This window comes from Lontra canadensis, unplaced genomic scaffold (genome assembly GCF_010015895.1).
Source record: "Lontra canadensis isolate GAN:19392208 unplaced genomic scaffold, GSC_riverotter_1.0 scaffold11, whole genome shotgun sequence".
NCBI classification, from domain to species: domain Eukaryota; kingdom Metazoa; phylum Chordata; class Mammalia; order Carnivora; family Mustelidae; genus Lontra; species Lontra canadensis.
In genome coordinates this window covers 12,057,057-12,074,982 of record NW_022631005.1, presented here as the reverse complement: position 1 = coordinate 12,074,982, position 17,926 = coordinate 12,057,057, and the positions used below count along the sequence as shown (strand labels likewise).

General features: G+C 33.5%; 1 long non-coding RNA gene across 1 annotated transcript in view; it reads left to right on the top strand.

Moving 5' to 3' along the window:
• Nucleotides 1–14,712, top strand: part of LOC116866868 — a 213,582-nt gene extending 198,870 nt beyond the window's left edge. The window contains exon 3 of the long non-coding RNA XR_004382494.1: nucleotides 14,696–14,712. This is a non-coding gene — a long non-coding RNA (uncharacterized LOC116866868). The remainder of the gene's footprint in view (nucleotides 1–14,695) is intronic.
• The last annotated feature ends 3,214 nt before the right edge of the window (nucleotides 14,713–17,926 follow it).

Here is a 17,926-nt window from a genome sequence, read left to right as displayed (position 1 = left end):
GGTAGCTATAATAAGGAAGATGCTGATTTTCTTAATACGGGAAGAGCGCAACAATTCAATATAGAAAAGAAAACTCATTTGTATAAAAGACATGAACATGCAGTTTATCAAAGAATTGCAAATGGTTAATACACAAATGAAAATATTCAATTTACCATTTCCTAGTGATTGATTGCTGCCTATTACTATGTTTTTGCTATTCTTTTCATCTTCTTTTCTTAGAGTATTATTTTAACAGTACTGTAGTAGTTCCTTTTTATTGCATATGGCTGATTATAATGGTTTTAGCTGGCTAGGCATTTTTAAGAGGGATGTGTGTGTTGGTAGGAGATCCAGAGTACTGTTTCACGTTTGCTAGTCTTCACAAGGGAGTAGGCTTGTCTGTGTATTCTTTGTGCAGCTCCTACCCTCTCTGGTTCTTTAAACCTGAGGATTCTGTTGACAGCTCAGCTCACCTCTGTTCCCATACCTGTGATTGCAAACAAGACAACTTATTTATGTTTTTTTACCTTTAGGTCATTTTTGCTCTCATTTTTTAGGGGTCCTTTACAGTATAGTCTTTTCACTACAAGGGTCGTTTACCACTACATTTCTCCAAGACTGTTTCTCCTCACCTACTCTTATGTGTTTTGTGCTAGTCTCAGCTACTTTTTTGCCTTTTTTAGGGTTTGGGGATTATATCTGAATCTTAATATTGATGAAAATCTATTGTATGGACTTCTCCATGAAAAAAGGAAAGGAAAAAGGAAGGCAAGGAGGAAGGGTGGGAGGGATGGATGGATGGTAACAGAGGCAGAGAGAGAAGAGAGAAAATGAATAAAGCTATTACCTCAGAATGAAACTCATGATCTAGAAAGCAAGTCAGGGAAAATGTTTTAAAAACATTAAGAGATGAATTATGAGTTGGCAAAATTTATGAAAGAAGTCTTTATTTCAAAGATAAAATTGGAAAGACCACAGGGAGACTAAGCATTATAGAAATTACATTAAGGAACATGTTAGTGAGGATGCAGAGAATGGGGAACCCTCTTCACTGTTGGTGGAAATGATAGGTCAATTAAAGCTGCAAATAATAAAAGTATGAGCAGAGTTGAAGAGTACAAAGAAAAACACCAAAAAATACTAACTGAAATAGGACAAGTGAATGAAAATAAGGACAAAGCAATGGAAAATATGTTAGTATCATATTGCTTATGGGAGTAAACAAATAGATCTTGAATAAGGAAGTAAAAAACAAAGTTATAAAAAAGTTGCATAAAGTTCTAACTACTGGAACAGAGATAGGGAGGAACTAAACATGAAGAAAAATGAGATAACAATGATAAAATATTTTTTTTATTTCCAGAAAACATGTTGAAATAATAATAAAATGAAGATCGTTTCTATTTACCAGATGCCCACTGTTACACTAATCATTTAATGTTATACTGAAGGGAATCAGCCAAGAGAATTTATGTAAATGGACTTAATTCATGTTAGTTTTTTAAAAAGTGGATTTCCAGCTAAAGCACAGAGCAAAATTTTATTCTCTGATATATGCAAGAAACACAAGTAAATTAAAGAATTTTAGGAGTGTTGAAAACTAAAGATAAAAATTAAGCCAAATAAAAGCCAACAAAATACTTACTTCAGACCAGAAGAATCAGTCCACATTAACATCTTGTGAGATGAATGAAGTTATTTTTTAATGTAAAGAGTGTAATTCATTGATAATTTAGCATTTATGAATATCTGCAAACCAGATAACATGACACCAACCATTATAAAACAAAAACAGTGCAGGTACAAGAAAATAGTCAAAACACACCAGATGTGGGAAGCTTACTCATTGTCCTTACAGTTCATGACAGATTAAGCAGGTGTTGGGGGCAAAGGAGGAAAGAGGAAGCACTGCAAATTCATTTGTACAAGTCAGGAATGTTGTAAAGATGCCCACTGCCATGACTATTATTTAACATTATGATGAAGGAAATCAGCCAAGAGAAAGGTATTAGAAGTTTTTTTAAAAATCAGTAAGGTGAAGTTAAACCCCTGCATGCAGATGATATGATTATATACCTGGAATTATCACCTGAAATAAAATGAACTGAGTAACTACTATAAATAAGAAGATATATTGTGGTACACTTTTGTAGCAACATAGACGGGACTGGAAGAGATTATTCTGAGTGAAATAAGTCAAGCAGAGAGAGTCAGTTATCATATGGTTTTACTTGTTTGGGGAGCATAACAAATAACATGGAGGACATGGGGAGATGGAGAGTAGAAGGGAGCTGAGGAAAATTGGAAGGGGAGGTGAATCATGAGAGACTATGGACTCTGAAAAACAACCTGAGGATTTTGAAGGGGCGGGGGGTGGGAGGTTGGGGGAGCCTGTTGGTGGGTATTAAGGAGGGCACGTATTGCATGGAGCACTGGGTGTGGTGCAAAAACAATGAATACTTTTACGCTGAAAAGAAATATAAATAAATGAATAAATAAATAAAGATAATTGTGGTACAAGATGAATAATGTATCCATATGAGTAACTTTCATGTATACCAAAATAACTTTAAGACTTATTGCCATATTGTACCTAGGCATATTGTTTGGGTATTTATAATAAGCTTAGGTACATTGTTTGTGTATTAATTTCTTATGGCTGCTGTGAAAATTACCATAAATTTAGTGGCTTAATGCAACAGATAATGATTTCCTCACTTTTCTAGATACCAGAAATCTGAAATATGTGTCACTGGGCAAAATCAAGATGTTGGCAGGACTTTCTAAATATTCTAAGTGAGCAGTCCTTTTCTTGCCTCTTCCAGCTTCTAGTGGCTGCCAACATGCTTTGAGTTGTGGTCACATCTCTTCAATCTCAGGCTCTATGGCCACATTGCTTCCTGGTCTTCTGTATATATCTGCTTTTCTCTCATAAGGACCTTTATGATTGCATTTAGGGCCCATCTGGATAATTCAAGATAATCTGCTTGTTTCAAAATCCTTTAATCACATCTGAAAATACCCCTTCTCCTTGTAAAATAATGTTTACTGGTTCCAGGCATTAAGACATGGTATTTTTGGGTGACCTTTATTCACTGTATGTATATAATGAATTAATTTCCTTGCTATGGAATGTAAAATGGTACTAGCTATGTACCATCTTTGGGAGAATCAGAAAACTACTACCTGTGGGATAATTAAGAAAATAGTCACAAATCACTTTTTTAGAACTTAATTCTCTCACAGAACCCTAGTTGGAAAAGGCTGTATTGGAATATGAATTGACAGAACAAACAAGATTATAAACTCTAGCAATAGACTTGATAAAGGAAGAAATATTGAAAATGATATGGATGGCATCACATATCATTGGGAAAAGGTGGACTATTTAATACAGATAATGGGTTAGCTATCTGGATTAAAAAAATTGAATCCATACCTGCATATCAGAAAGAGTTATATGGATTATTAGCCAGAATAGGCATCTACTGAACATAGCTGAAAAAGAAAAACCACAGCAGTTTAAGATGAAAAGAGAAAAATATCAAAGGATGAATCAAATGTGTATAAAAGATGTCTGTAATTAATAAGCTATATCAATGGCAAAAGAGGGAATGTGCGATACATCCAGAAGCAATGTAAGGGATGATACTGGAGACAGTAGTTAAAGACATTCAATGGAATACACCATATGCCATCTGATAGAGCATCTTCAATTGACCTATTATCTGAATTCTCTCCCAATCTCCTTCTAAGAAATATACACAAATCCAGAAACAACTGAGCAATAAGACTGTTTCTAGTGGGTACTAAATTACTACCTGTATTTAGTGAGAGTTAAATACGTAACATTCTCTATGGATTTCAGTCATTGAGCACTATGACTGAGAAAAAGATTGTTTCATTCATAATGAGGCAAATGAATGAACAGAAGATACAATTTATCATTAAACATATAGTGTATTGTGTTTTTATGTGTAGTATTAGTAAGGGTTTATAATTGCAATTCTAAAAGTCAAAAAGCTTTACAATCCAAAAGTTTCTTTTACCCCTCAGCTCATTTGGCCAAAACCTAACTGACCTGGGGACATTACAGGCCTACTTAAATTCATCATGAATTTAAAAGCTATACATAACCATATAATAGACAAGGAGTTAATATCCAAAACATAAGCAACTCTTACAACTCAATAGCCAAAAAACAATCTGATTAAAAATGGGCAGAAGCACCTGAACAGACACTTTTCCAAAGAAGATGTACAGATGGCCAACAGGTACATGAAAAGATGCTCAGCATCACTAATCATCAGGAAAATGCCTATCCAAACCACAATGTGGTGTCACTTCATACCTGTAAGAATGGCTGTTATCAAGAGAGAGAAGTTTACAAGTCCCGGTAAGGATGTGGAAAAAAGGAAACTTATGCACTATTAGTGGGAATATAAATTGGTACATTATAGAGAAGAGTATGGAGGTCCCTCAAAAAATTAAAAATAGACCTGCCGTATGGTTTCACTTCTGGGTATATATCTGAAGGGGAAAAAAAATCATAGTCTCAAACAGATATCTGCACCCCTGTTCTCATTGTAATATTATTCACAATAGCCAAAACGTAGAAACAACCTAAGTGTCCATCAGTGGATGAATGAATGGATAAGGAAAACATAGAGAAATAAAATTCAGCCATAGAAAAAGAAGGAAATCCTAGCATTTGTGACAACATGGATGGATCTTGAGAGCATTATGGCTAAGTGAAATAAGTCAGCCTGATTTATATATAATCACACTTATGTATAGAATCTTTAAAAAAAAATTGTGATGAGTACCAGTTGAATCACTCAATTCCATACCTGACACTAATATTGTGTTGAATCACTTAATTCTATACCTGACACTAATATTACACTGTATGTTAACTAATTGGAATTTAAATAAAAACTTGGGGGAAAAAAGCCCCAAGTCCTAAAAACCGAGAATAGAATGATGGTTGTTGCCAGGGGTTGGCAAGTGGAGGAAATGAGGAAATGATTTTGTTCAAAGGGCACAATCCTCCAGTTATAAAATAATGAAGTTTCTGGAATTTAATATTCAGCATGGTGCCTACAGTTAACAATAACTGTATTATATAGTTGGAAGTTGCTGAGAGAGTAAATTTTACTTAAATGTTCTCACCACACACACACACACACACACACACACACACAAGTAATTAAGTGAACCGATGAAACTGTTAACTAACCATATTGTGTAATCATTTTGTAATATAGGTAAAATGCAGTAAATGCATCAGATTACCTTTCAAAATCTGAAAAATTCCAACTAAATAATTTATCCCTAAGAGTTTCTAAGAAGTATATAAAATTTGCAAAATGAGACATGCAAGAAATTATTGCTCGTGTTTATCTGTGGCAAGAAAATTGGGGCTTTTTTTTTCACCTCATATCCTTCTATGCACTTTGAATTACATTAATCATAAATTACTTGAAAAACTTACTTTAAAATGAATTATGGTGTATCTCTGTGATGGGAAGAACTGTCAGTCTATGTCATGATTTTTAGGTGGGTGGTACTTTTAACCAAGAGTCTAGAGAAAGTTGAGATAACTATGAGCTGGAGTATAGGATGGACTTTATGGAAAGTTAGTTATCTTTATAGATTCTTTTTGCATGTTTGTCACTTGTATGAGCTCTTCATTCCCCAACTTTTTAATTACTTATTTTTCTTTGAAACTTTTTTTTTCTTTGAAACTCTTAAACTAAGCTTTTAATGACCAAGCAAATATTTCCATGAATTATAAAATTAATGAAAACAGTGTCACCACATGCCTCTATTCTATTAATTAATAGTAAAAGAATTTATTTGAAGCAAACTGAATTTTAATTAAGTGTCTCCAGTTATGTTTCTTGATGGGATTTTTTAAACATCTTTATATTTAATACAAAATTTTTCCAAATCAAATGTGATTTTAACCCTTAATATTACTTCCATCTTTTAATTGGTATTAGCATAATATACTGTAACTTCATTTGATTTTACCATGAATGAGTAATTTTTTCTATCACCTTCTAAAACTGATTGTATTGACATAGTAGTCCATATAACTGACTTTGTTACACGTGACCATTTAATTATATATATTCTTATGCTATTTAAGATTTTCAGTTTCACGTATTACTTAATAATAAAAATATAGGGGCACCTGGGTGGCTCAGCGGGTTTAGCAGCCAACTCTTGATTTTAGCTGGGGTCATGATCTCAGGGTCATGAGATTGAACCCCGTGTTAAGATCGGTGCTGGGCATGGAATCTCTTGAGATTCTCTCTCTCTCTCTCTCTCTTTCCCTCCTTCCCTCTACCCATTCCCAGCCCCGCCTCCCTCTGTGTGTACACGTGCATGTGTTCTTTGTCCCTCTCTTAAAAAAAAAAAAATGTGTGTATGTATGTGTGTGTGCGTATAAAATAAAACTACCTATTGATGGAAGGCATTCATGTTTTATTGCTTTTTCAATTCCAACTAAAATCCTGATTGGACTTTAAGAAGTTAATAAATACAATTTGATCACAGTATCTTTATGTTATATAATAGATTTTAATATCATTTTCATTTCAAAAAAGAAAAGTAAAGCCATGAAACTACTTAATTTCCAGCTGCAAACATTAGCTGAATTTCTTCATCCTAAATAAGACCTATAGACTGATTTTCCTGCAAATCAGTTGCTACTGCTACATTATCTTAACATATATGTACCCTTTGCATTATTCCTTTCTACCTCCAATGTTGAGTATACAGTTTATGAAAGACTGCAGAATTATTTTTTTCTAGTACTTCAAACATGCTTTACACCGACTATTAAAGAAATAGCAGGTTCTATAAAATCAGAAGCTCACATTTTGCTCAATTACCTAGATACAGTTATATTTTATACTTTATATTATTAAATATTCTCATAACATTAAACATATTGTGATGTTAAAAGGATAAAACAACAAAAAAGAATTTTTAATGTTGTGATTTACCACATACTGGAATAAATATTGGGAGCAGCTTGAATTTAGGTCATGGTTATGTAACAGAATCTAGTAATCATGTTATCATGTTATACTTATAAATTGAAACTTATCCATTTTACTTATATTGTTCAATGTGAATAAACACAAATTATAAAAATTAATTTCGATGACTAAATAAACATTGGTAATTTGGTAAGAATTTTATCCTGTTACAATTTATTTTCTAGGAGTATCAAAGAAAGTGTGTTGGTTTCTTGCTACATATATTCAGGGTTTTAAATAAATTTTCAGTTGTACCTATGTTTTGTTATTTATATTCTAAAAAATTTTTTTGGTTATTTCCTTTTATATATATAAATGTATACATGTATACATATAAGTATATATATATGAGAGAAAACTATGCTGTATAAAATCAATGTAGCTTTTTCTAATCTACTGAAGAAAATGTGTTTTTACTCTTTGTTAACTAGCTGTGATCTACTGTTGGAAGTGGCCATTTAGCAGATCTTAATACCCTAGGCATCAAGCCAGTTTATGTGTTCGAGTGAGTAACATCTTCAGTGCAAGATGAACGTCAAGTTCAGGAACCCGAATAAATGAACATAGATTTTGGTGGATTTTGCTTTGTCTTTGCTTTCTTTTTCTTTTTTCTTCTATAATTCATCTTTTATAAGTTAAAACTTAAGGTTGTTCAAATGCAGACAGATTCTAGTTTCTTCATTCTTTCACTTTTCTGGCTAAATATTCAATTTTAAATTTTCTCCTGTTTCCAAAAGCCATTATTCACCAATATTAGTAGCTTTATATTGGTTTATAAGCATCCTCTAACTTAAATTGGAATTAAAAGAAATTGGACACCAGATTTAAAGAGAAATTGCCAGATTAACTTTCTATAACTGTTTTCAGCATTTGACAGAAATTTTTAACTTTTGTTATATCTTTATGGTAAGGACATACTAAAGTCTAGCCCAGCCTTATTCTATTATTTGATTCTTTCCCTGTGTTTCTTTTCTTATCTATACTAATTACATGTGCTCTATGTTTAGACTTGTTTATGTATGTTTAGATTTTTAAATGTGAAATATCTGAAGAAATAAACAACTATTTTCTTTTAGGTATCATATAAGAGCAATGTGGTTATTCACAGTCTTGAACAGAAATATTTCCCCTAGTATCTTGGCAGCTTATTTTAAATACTTTAGAAACAAAAGATTATCTGATAAAGTGAATTCATTCTTTTTTTAAAGAAAAAATTTTAACGGTAGCATTATTGGGGTACAATTCAGATGCTATATGCTTTACAATTTTAAATTGTACTATTTGGTTATTTTCTGTATATTTACAATGTTGTACATCAATCCCCACTATCTACTTTCAGAACATTTTCATCCCAGAAAGAAACCCTGTACCTTTTAGCAGTCATACTCCATTCCCCTCTACTCCAAGTCCCTGGCAACCACTAACCTTTCTGTCACTATGGATTTGCGGATTCTGGACATTTCGTATATATAGAATCATACAGTATGTGGGTTTTTGTGTCTGTCTTTCACTTAGAATAATATTTTCAAGGTTTATCCATCTTGTAGCATGTGGCAGAATTTCATTCCTCTTTATGGCCAAATAACATTCCATTGTATGGGTTATATTACATTTTGTGTATCTATTCATCAGTCCATAAGAGTCCATTCTTTTTGTACCAATTATTAATCTTCAGTGACAAGAAGCCTGAAATTATAGTTTGGTACTGAGCAGTCTCTGATGTCTTTTAGACATTAAGAATTTGTGTTTTATTTTTTATTTATTTATTTTTGATTATGTTATGTTAGTCACCATATTCTTTTTAATTATGATTTTTTAAAAGTATTTGAGACTTTAAGGCATTCCTTTTGATTAGATATATGCAATTTATGGTGATGGTTGTCCTAATGCAAATTTACAGGCTTCATGTTAATTATATGCTTCTCCTTAATTATATGCCACCAGAAGTTCTTTGTGCTTCCTATCTTTAACCAACAATCTATGAGACAATAAGTTTCAAAAGGTAGGACTAAGAGCTAAACAATTTAAACTTCTGTAATAATCACAGACACCATGATGTTAACCTTGTGAATAGCTGAGTGGCTTAGAAAGAAGCATGCTTCTAAGGTCCCTGTGATAGTCATTCACTCAAATGCCTTGGATGCTCTTAAGGGGAAGAAATATTCAACTATGCCATTATTAATTTTTTAATTACAGATTTAAATAGATGTCATTACTGCTATTAACATTACGAACTCCTTGGAAAACTGTGATCTTCTAGATTGGGGTCAAAATCTTTTCTGTAAAGGGTCAATAATAAATATTTTAGGCTTCACAGGCCAGCATGTCTCTAGCACTACTCATGTGCTGCTAAGGTGTGAATGTAGCCATAGGAATACATAAACAAATGAGTATGGCTGTAGTTATGGGCACTGAAATTTAAATTTTATTTAATTTTCAGATGTCATAGAACTTTTTTTCCTTTGATGCTTTGAGCCATTTAAAAATGTAAATACCATTCTTGGCTCACAGGTCATACCAAAACAGGTGTCAGACCAGATTTGTTTTACAGGCTGAAGTTTGCCAGCTCCTGCTCTAAATGGTTAAATCCACCAGTTGAGGAAATGAACTCATAAACTTCTCCACTACCAAGTCTATCACACCATTCCAAAGTTCTTACTAATTTGAGCATATGCCTGATGACAGAAGATACTCAATTTGTCACCAGCAGTTTCTGTGTGACTCCAATAATGTTGCTTCTCAGTCCCACTCCATAAGTATCTCATAGAAGTAAATAAAAAATCCTCACCCCTGCCTTTTGTGAAACTAATTGTCTTTTTGTCTTTTGTAAAGATGATGTATTGTGATGTAACAGAAATAAAACTAGGAGGCTTGAAAAACAGACAGTAGCCCTTGTTCTGCCACTACTCAAAGTGGTCAAGTTTCTCAAACTTCTGAGGCTCCATTTTCTCACTTGTTCATCTCAATGAAGTATTAAGAGGTCATATTGTAATATATGAAATCACTGAGATATGAAAATCACTGGTAAAGTAAAAATGTGACGTAAATATGCCACTGTGGTGGTGATTGTGCTTTTTATTTACTCTTACATATGATTTCTGACAGAGCTCCCTATGCTGATGTATCCCTCTTCAGTCTAGGAATAGATTAAGGATTGCACAGAAATTTTCTTCAGGCATTTTGCCACCATACTCTCACATTTTAAAGCTATTTTTATCGCTTTACTGTATAGATTTATCAGGTTCATTACTAATAGTACTATGAAATTTTCAAATTATATTCCACATACTCTTTCCTATCACTACTCTATGAGAGCAGAGACCATTTTATCCTTGCTGTATCCGCAGAACCCAAAACAATGTCTAGAATATATTTGGGTCTCATATATAGTTTCTGAGTTGAATTAGTGATGAAGATAATCCCATATGTTTACTTGCTTTTTGTATCAAAAGAAATATAAAAAGCTCGTCATAAACAAAATGTTTTTAAATGCATAAAGTAAATAGGATTGCAAAGAAAAAGTGACTTTATTCAACTTTACTGAAATGTAATTCTATTCACAGACAGTCCATGGATGCTGGCTCTCAAAATACAGAAGGATTTCTAGCTAGTTTTCAGGAAATATACAACCCATAACTATAAATTACAAAATTACTTTGATAGAATGTAAAACAAATGCAGGCTTTATCAGGTCTCTTCTTTAAGAAATCTTTGCACTTTTAAATTATAATAAAAACAGTGGATTTTTTTTAATCTACTTTGTTAAATTTCTTTTGGTTACAACAAGAAAAATAGGTTTTAGTAAGCTTACTCAAAAAGTACATTTGTCTGGGAAGATACCATCATAGAATTGACAGGCGGGAAAGAATGTAACAGGAGCAGCTCTGGAGATTTCAGCTTTTTCCAGTGGAGGGCCATTGATGGTGGCTCCCCGTGATGGGTCCAAATTTCAAAATTCCAGAAGAGAAACCTAAGTAATTGAGCTTGAATCATAGATACATGCCTGAATTAATCAGCCAAGGTCAAAGAGTGGAATTGTGTAGTGGAGATATCCAGCACTGAAGGTTACTGTATGGTAGCAGGATGAACTGGAAAGCCACCTCAAGATATATAAAGTCTTATTAATCTGCTTCTAGGAAATAGTACATTTATTTTATACTTACTAATTTTTTCGGAAGAAATATTTCACTGCAAGACAACTTTGTCTATTGATAGCTAGACTACCTTTGTAATTATGATTTTTAATGTATGCCAAACCACCTGCTACTATGTTAATAAATGGATTAATATCATATAATACAGCCAATGTAATGCAGTGACACTGTAGCATAGGTGTTAAGAGAGTGGCCCTTGAGCCAGACTTGGATGGCTTCATATCCCATATCACTTAACTAACTGTGAAAGATAAGTCACTCAGTTTCTGCCCTTCATTTTTATTGTCTGTAAAAAAGTTTATCAGTGAGCTTTTGCTGATGGTTTATAATACAAACCATAAAATCTCACTGGCATACCACAATAAGCTTTTAGTTTTTGCTCAGGAATCTGTGGGTAGGTTGAAGTAGGTGGACATGGATCCAAGTGGAGAATGCATCTAAGTCTGAGCCAAATATCTCTCCTTTGCCTTGGAGCTAACTAAAGCATTTTTTTTTCCTTAGAGTAAAAAACAAGAAGGCACCTGGGTGGCTCAGTCAGTAAGCGTCAGACTCTTCATCTCAGCTGATAGTGTTGATGTCAGGGCTGTGAGTTCAAGCCCAACATTAGGCTCTGCACAGGGCATGAAGTCTACTTAAAGAAAAGAAAAACTAGATAACAAGGGAAGAAGTGCAATTGCACAAGCATATTTCTCGTCCCTTGCACAAGCGTATCTCATGCGGCTGTCCGCATGATGTCTTATGTTACCCCATTGGTCAAAGCAAGCCCAAGCCCAAAGTCACAGAGCAGAGGTATAAACATATACCTTCCATGGAGGTGTGCTAGGGAAAGAGGATGTGATTCAATCTACCACTTTACCATTACTACCCATTAATGGGTAAAATTAATTCTTATCTAATAGAATTATTATAGTTCAATATATGTAACGACCTTAGAATAGTGCCTGGTACAGAGTAAATGGTCAATAAATATTTGTATTATTGGGCATATTCTTATGCAGAAACACAAAAGTTTGGTGTCGTGTTTGTGTGTGTGTGTGTATGCATATATATATATATATAAAATTACATGTTTGGGACGTGTCATTTCCTTGGCATTGGACACACATGCTAAATATAATTTAAAACTAGTCTGTATTTCTGTTACTGTGATTAGATGAGCAAGATTATGTGTCTTTCAGACTGGTCAGCCAATTCTGGGATAATCAGTGATTACTACCTCAATTATTTAACTGTTAGTAGAATCATAGAACTGCTGACGACCATTGAATTCAAACCTCTAGTTTTACAGATAATGCATTGGGCCAAGAATGGTGAGATACCCAAATGAAAGAGAAAGAGCTAAATAGATAAAGATGGATGGATGAATGATAGATAAGGAATTAAATAGAAAATAGGAATGCAAAGAAGAGCAACCTAGATCTGTGGACTTCTAGCTGAAAACTCTTACTGTATCACATACTCTAGGTATTGTTTCCGTAGTTTTCTTGAAATGCCATTTGTTATATTTTTTTCTTCTGGTGAACCTTAAAAGAAGAAATAATTCTAAGCTTTTAAAATGCTTTCTTACTATTCCTTCAGTTGAAAAGAACTATATTACAGGGTAGGGTTTACTTACAATGTAAAAAACCAAAATAGCTGGTCCTTACAGAAGCCTTCATTTATCCACTTAACTAATATTGATCAAATACTTATCTATTAGGCACTGGGCATACAGCAGAAAAAAAAAAAATCCTTGATCTGATGAGCATACTAGGTGATCATTCCTTTCTGTGTGATGGAGACAGGCAATCTCCTTGTGTGTACAGGAGAGATGGGCAATCAACAAACTAATTTGTAGAATATTATAGGATATTCAGTAATCTCTTCTGTGCAATTCCAAAATCAAAAAGCTCTGAAGTTGAAAGTGTTTATAATTCATATCGTGGTAAAAGCTGACCTAATCTTAATTTGTTTAGTAGTAAAAGTGATATGAGACTATTTATTGCCTTTTCTAAAAATCCCACTTAGAAGAAATACATGTTTTCCTGTAGACGTGTTAACCAACTAGACCTTTCAGATACAGAGGGAAGAGGAATGTGTTACATAATTACAGTACATGTACCATACTATCTTTAAAAATGCAAATATTTCCAAACACATCTGGTTCCTATAAGGATTGTGTTGGACTCTATAACATTTAGAAATTATAAATACCATGAATGAAAATAAAGCCAGTATGTGTATAAAGAAAGGGGCCATTGAGAAGGAGGATTGAGTGTGGAAGTTGCATGGCTAGATAGTAAGAGAAAGCCTCTCTGGGAAGTGACTTTAGAGCAGATTCTTGAAACAGGCTATGGAGCTTTCAAGGGAAAAGAAAGAGAGTTTTGGTTATTGGGAATAAACATGTGGCTATCTGGGGGAAAGAGTTTCAGTCTGAGGGAAGACCAAGGTCAAAGACATAAACCAAAAGTGTGCTTAGCATATTCAAGGAAGAACAAGAAGGCACTAAGGCTATAGAATACCAAACAAGGGGAGAGTGGTAAGATAGACTGACAGGTAAACAGGGGCCCAATCATGTAATGTAGGGTAAGACTTTATCCTAACAGTTATGGGAGAACTTTGGAGAATTTTGAGCAAAGCAGTCTATAATCTAGTTTTACTCTAATAAAAATACCGCTTTTGCTATGTATGATAGATTGTTGTAGTAATAAGGATTTGGAAAAATAAATGATCATGGCTCTGGGTGAAATTCAGAAATTTAATGGTAAAATTTTAGTTTATTAATAAAACTATATCTTAGTCATACTTTAATAAAATATTTATTTGAACAAGTCCTGTGCTATGAATTAATCTAAATATTATTAAACTATTGTGGTTTTAGTTGTTTCTAGAATTTTCCTTAAGCATTGAGGCTGGGAAGTTAGCTTTTCCCAGTCTCCCTTCCTCTTCCAAAGATTCTTCTCTTGGGGCTCCTGGGTGGTTCAGTTGGTTAAACATACAACTCTTGGTTTTGACTCAGGTCCTGAACTCATGGGTTGTAGGATTCAGCCCTCTGTCAGTCTCCTCAGTTGGCAGGAAGTCTGCATGAAAGATTCTCTCCCACTGCCCCTCCCTCTGTTCATTCTCTCTTTCTCTCTCTCAAAAGACATAAGTTTAAAAAAAAAAAAAAAAAGATTCTTGTACCTGCTGAGATACAACCAGAAGAAAAAGCCTGAACTGGGAGTAATAAGAACTGTTTTCTCATGCTAGCTCTGCCACTAATTGTAACTTTGGTTGAGTTGTTTAACCTCTCTAGATTTCAGTTTCCTGTACTGCAAAGTGTGGGGATTGAATCCTCTGATTGACATAGCTTTTTCTTACTTGCATTCATGAATCTAGCAAGTCTTTTGTGTAAGGCTAAAATTCTATGATTCTTAATGAGAACTCGTAAAAATCTCAAAATGTCCTTAAATGTGACTCTAAGGAAATACAGAATAACTGGCTATCTGTTCAGAATTAGTAAGTTCACTCTTCTTTCCTTTTTAACAGGACCAAGGAAATAAATACCAGAAGGCAAGAGCACAGAATATTTTCTTTCATCAATCCACAGAACCTTGATACTTCTTTAATTCCATCACACACAAAGTGACCACCTTGGCAGATGGCCACAGAGGATGTCAACAATTTCTTGGAGGCAAGCAATGAAATATTTATATTATGAGTTTTCTGTTGTTTAGTATGTAGAAACAGGTAGTATTATCTTGCATTTTAATGAAGAAAAAGTGTTCTTTAGCATAAAAACTTTATATATTATGCATAGCTAATATAGTTATTTCTCTATAGCTAAGCTATTTCTTTCTTACTTTGCTTTTTTCCTGAGCATTTTTGCCTGTCAAAAACTACACTAAGGTCTCTGTATATTGTATTTCATAGTATAGAGCTGCATTAAATCCCTAAATATAAAATAAAAATTTAATAACAGAAATTAAGTAGCCATGTTTGAAAACACTGCCATTTGTATCCATCTTGGACACATAATCATCTAACTACAAATACTAAATAGTTTCAGAGGTTAGAATTCTTTTCTATTTATATCCACACCATTTATGAAATTTTTTTGTTTAATTCCAGCATTTGTTTCTCACTTATTTTTAACAACTATTCTGAAGTGTTCCAAAATCTTGGGAAGTAATCCCTTTACATTCCTCACAGCTTTATATTTTGTAAGAAACCTGCATCAAAAGAACTCATGGAACTTTTAGTTCCTTTCTCAGCAGCTCTTATTGCTCTTGGAAGAAGAGTCAGCCAAGGATGTGGACCACAGTGCCCTCTTCAAAATTGAAATTAATTATATTACCAGTTAAAGGGAAAGTTTGCTTGGAAAGAAATTCACTGTTTTGTTTTTGTTTTTTTTTTTAAGAAATGATCATTTTCTTTCTCTCTCTTTTTTTTTTTTAAGATTTTATTTATTTATTTGACATAGAGAGAGATCACAAGTAGGCAGAGAGGCAGGCAGAGAGAGAGGAGGAAGCAGGCTCCCTGCTGAGAAGAGAGCCTGATGTGGGGCTCGATCCCAGGACCCTGGGATCATGACCTGAGCCGAAGGCAGAGGCTTTAACCCACTGAACCTCCCAGGTGCCCTGAAATTCACTGTATTTTAAAGAAAAAAATTTAACTATAAGGAATCTGCCTTCTCCATCTTCATGAAATATAAAGACTTAAGTAGATGAATATAAAATGAAATAAAAATAAACTCATAAAAATTTAAGTAGAATGCATTAAAATTGAATTTTTCAAAAGATTTTATACAAAGAAACTGTAGATATGCTCAGAATTTTTTATTTAGTAGTAATTCAACTCGTAGGCCGAAGGTCATCTCGCAGACGAGTCTGCTTTTTAAGTTGTACATAGAGGAATGGTTTCTAAGTAAAGGAGGACATAAATGTTTAAAAAGCCCAGTGTACAGCTTCTGAGTTTTCTTTCAGTAACTAGAGTCAAAATTAATTCTTGCTTTTCTGTTGGGGAAAATTTCATCTAATTACATTCAAATTATTCTTCAACTTTTTGGACAGCAAATCCTGATCACCAAAGAAAGGAAAAAGCAGCTGTGTTGCCCTTGCCTCATAGTTATAAGAATAGCATTATTATGCAGTCACTGGGCTTTGTAGAACGAAGGGTGGTTATCCACCGGCTGCCTTCTGGCAGAGACACACCTAACCCTTTCTGAGCTGCTAGTAATGTATGCCTTCTGTTCCTAAGGATCTTTAAAAAACTAGTTTCCACTACTTCCTTCAGCAAACTGATCTAGTATAACAGCTCTCAGGAGTAGGAAGTTGTTTCTAATAACCCTTTGCGCAGTTTTAGTAATCCTCTCTAAAACAGGTTTTCTTGTACTTTAATCATAATTTAAATCTTTTCTTAGTTTGATATGATCAACTTAACTATTTTAAGAAAATTTTTAATGGGGCACCTGGGTGGCTCAGTCAGTTGAGTGTCCAGCTCTTGATTTCTCAGGTCATAATCTCTGGATTGTGGCTTTAAGCCCCGTGGGGGGCTTTGCACTCAATGGGGAGTCTGTTGGAGAATCTCTCTCTCCCTCTTCCTCTGCCTTTCCTCCCACTTGTGTGCTCTCTTTCCAAAATAAATCTTTTAAAAATGCTTTAAATTGACCATTGCTAAATTAGTAGAAATAATTTCTATATGTACTGCTTCTCCATATACAACCAATTTTATCACATTTTTCTCTAATATTTTTTAACTCATTCCCATTTCATATCCTATTTTGATCTTAAGTTATTCTTTAACCGCAGCAATACGTCTTATATCAGATAGTTCTAATTTATATTTCTTCCACATTATATTAAGAACCAGCCCTTTGTTCTCTTTGAATTCCATTCTGCTTATGACCAGTTCATTAATAAGCCACAGATATTTATAATTTTCACAAAAGTGCTATTTCACTTATTTCCCATATTTTAAGGCTAATTGGAATATTATAGTCATAAAAACTTGTAGTACTTTGAAAGGCATGTAGAACATACCAAGTATGGCTTATAAGTCTGCTATATAAGAACACAAATTCAAAGAACATATTAAGACTGACTAATCAACCACAACACTGCCACACCTTCCATTTGTGTGACCTTAGACAAATTACTGATTCCCTTTGACCTCCAGTTTGTACATCTTTAAAATGTAGATGCTAATAATAATATAATATCAAGGATTAAATGGGATAGATGATATAAGTAAATATCCTAGGTATTTAGCACTTACATAGTTCATAATTCAATAAATAGGTGATATTGTTATTCTACTTTTTGCAAAATTATTGAAAACGGGTTCCCTTATGGCAGGCTCAACTCTTTCTAAAGAAATAATGAATTTGTCTGTTATACTTATGCCAAATTTCTTTTACATCATCATGTTGTCATATTGCTACTAAATTTATTTCATTGCATTTTCCCAACAGGCAGTTTGTGTTTAAACATATGAAAATACAATTTATAAAAAAAAATGACTGTTTAGATTCAAAGGGGAACACGCACCCTGATGTTGATAGCAGCATTATCAATAGTAGCCAAACTATGGAGAAAGCCCAAATGTCCATCAACTGAATGGATGAAGAAGTTGTGGTATATATATATTTACATACATCACAGTGAAATATTATTCAGCCATCAGAAAAAATGAAATCTTCCCATTTGCAATCATGTGGTAGAGCTAGAGTATATTATGCTAAGTGGAATAAGTAGGTCAGAGAAAGAAAAATACCATATG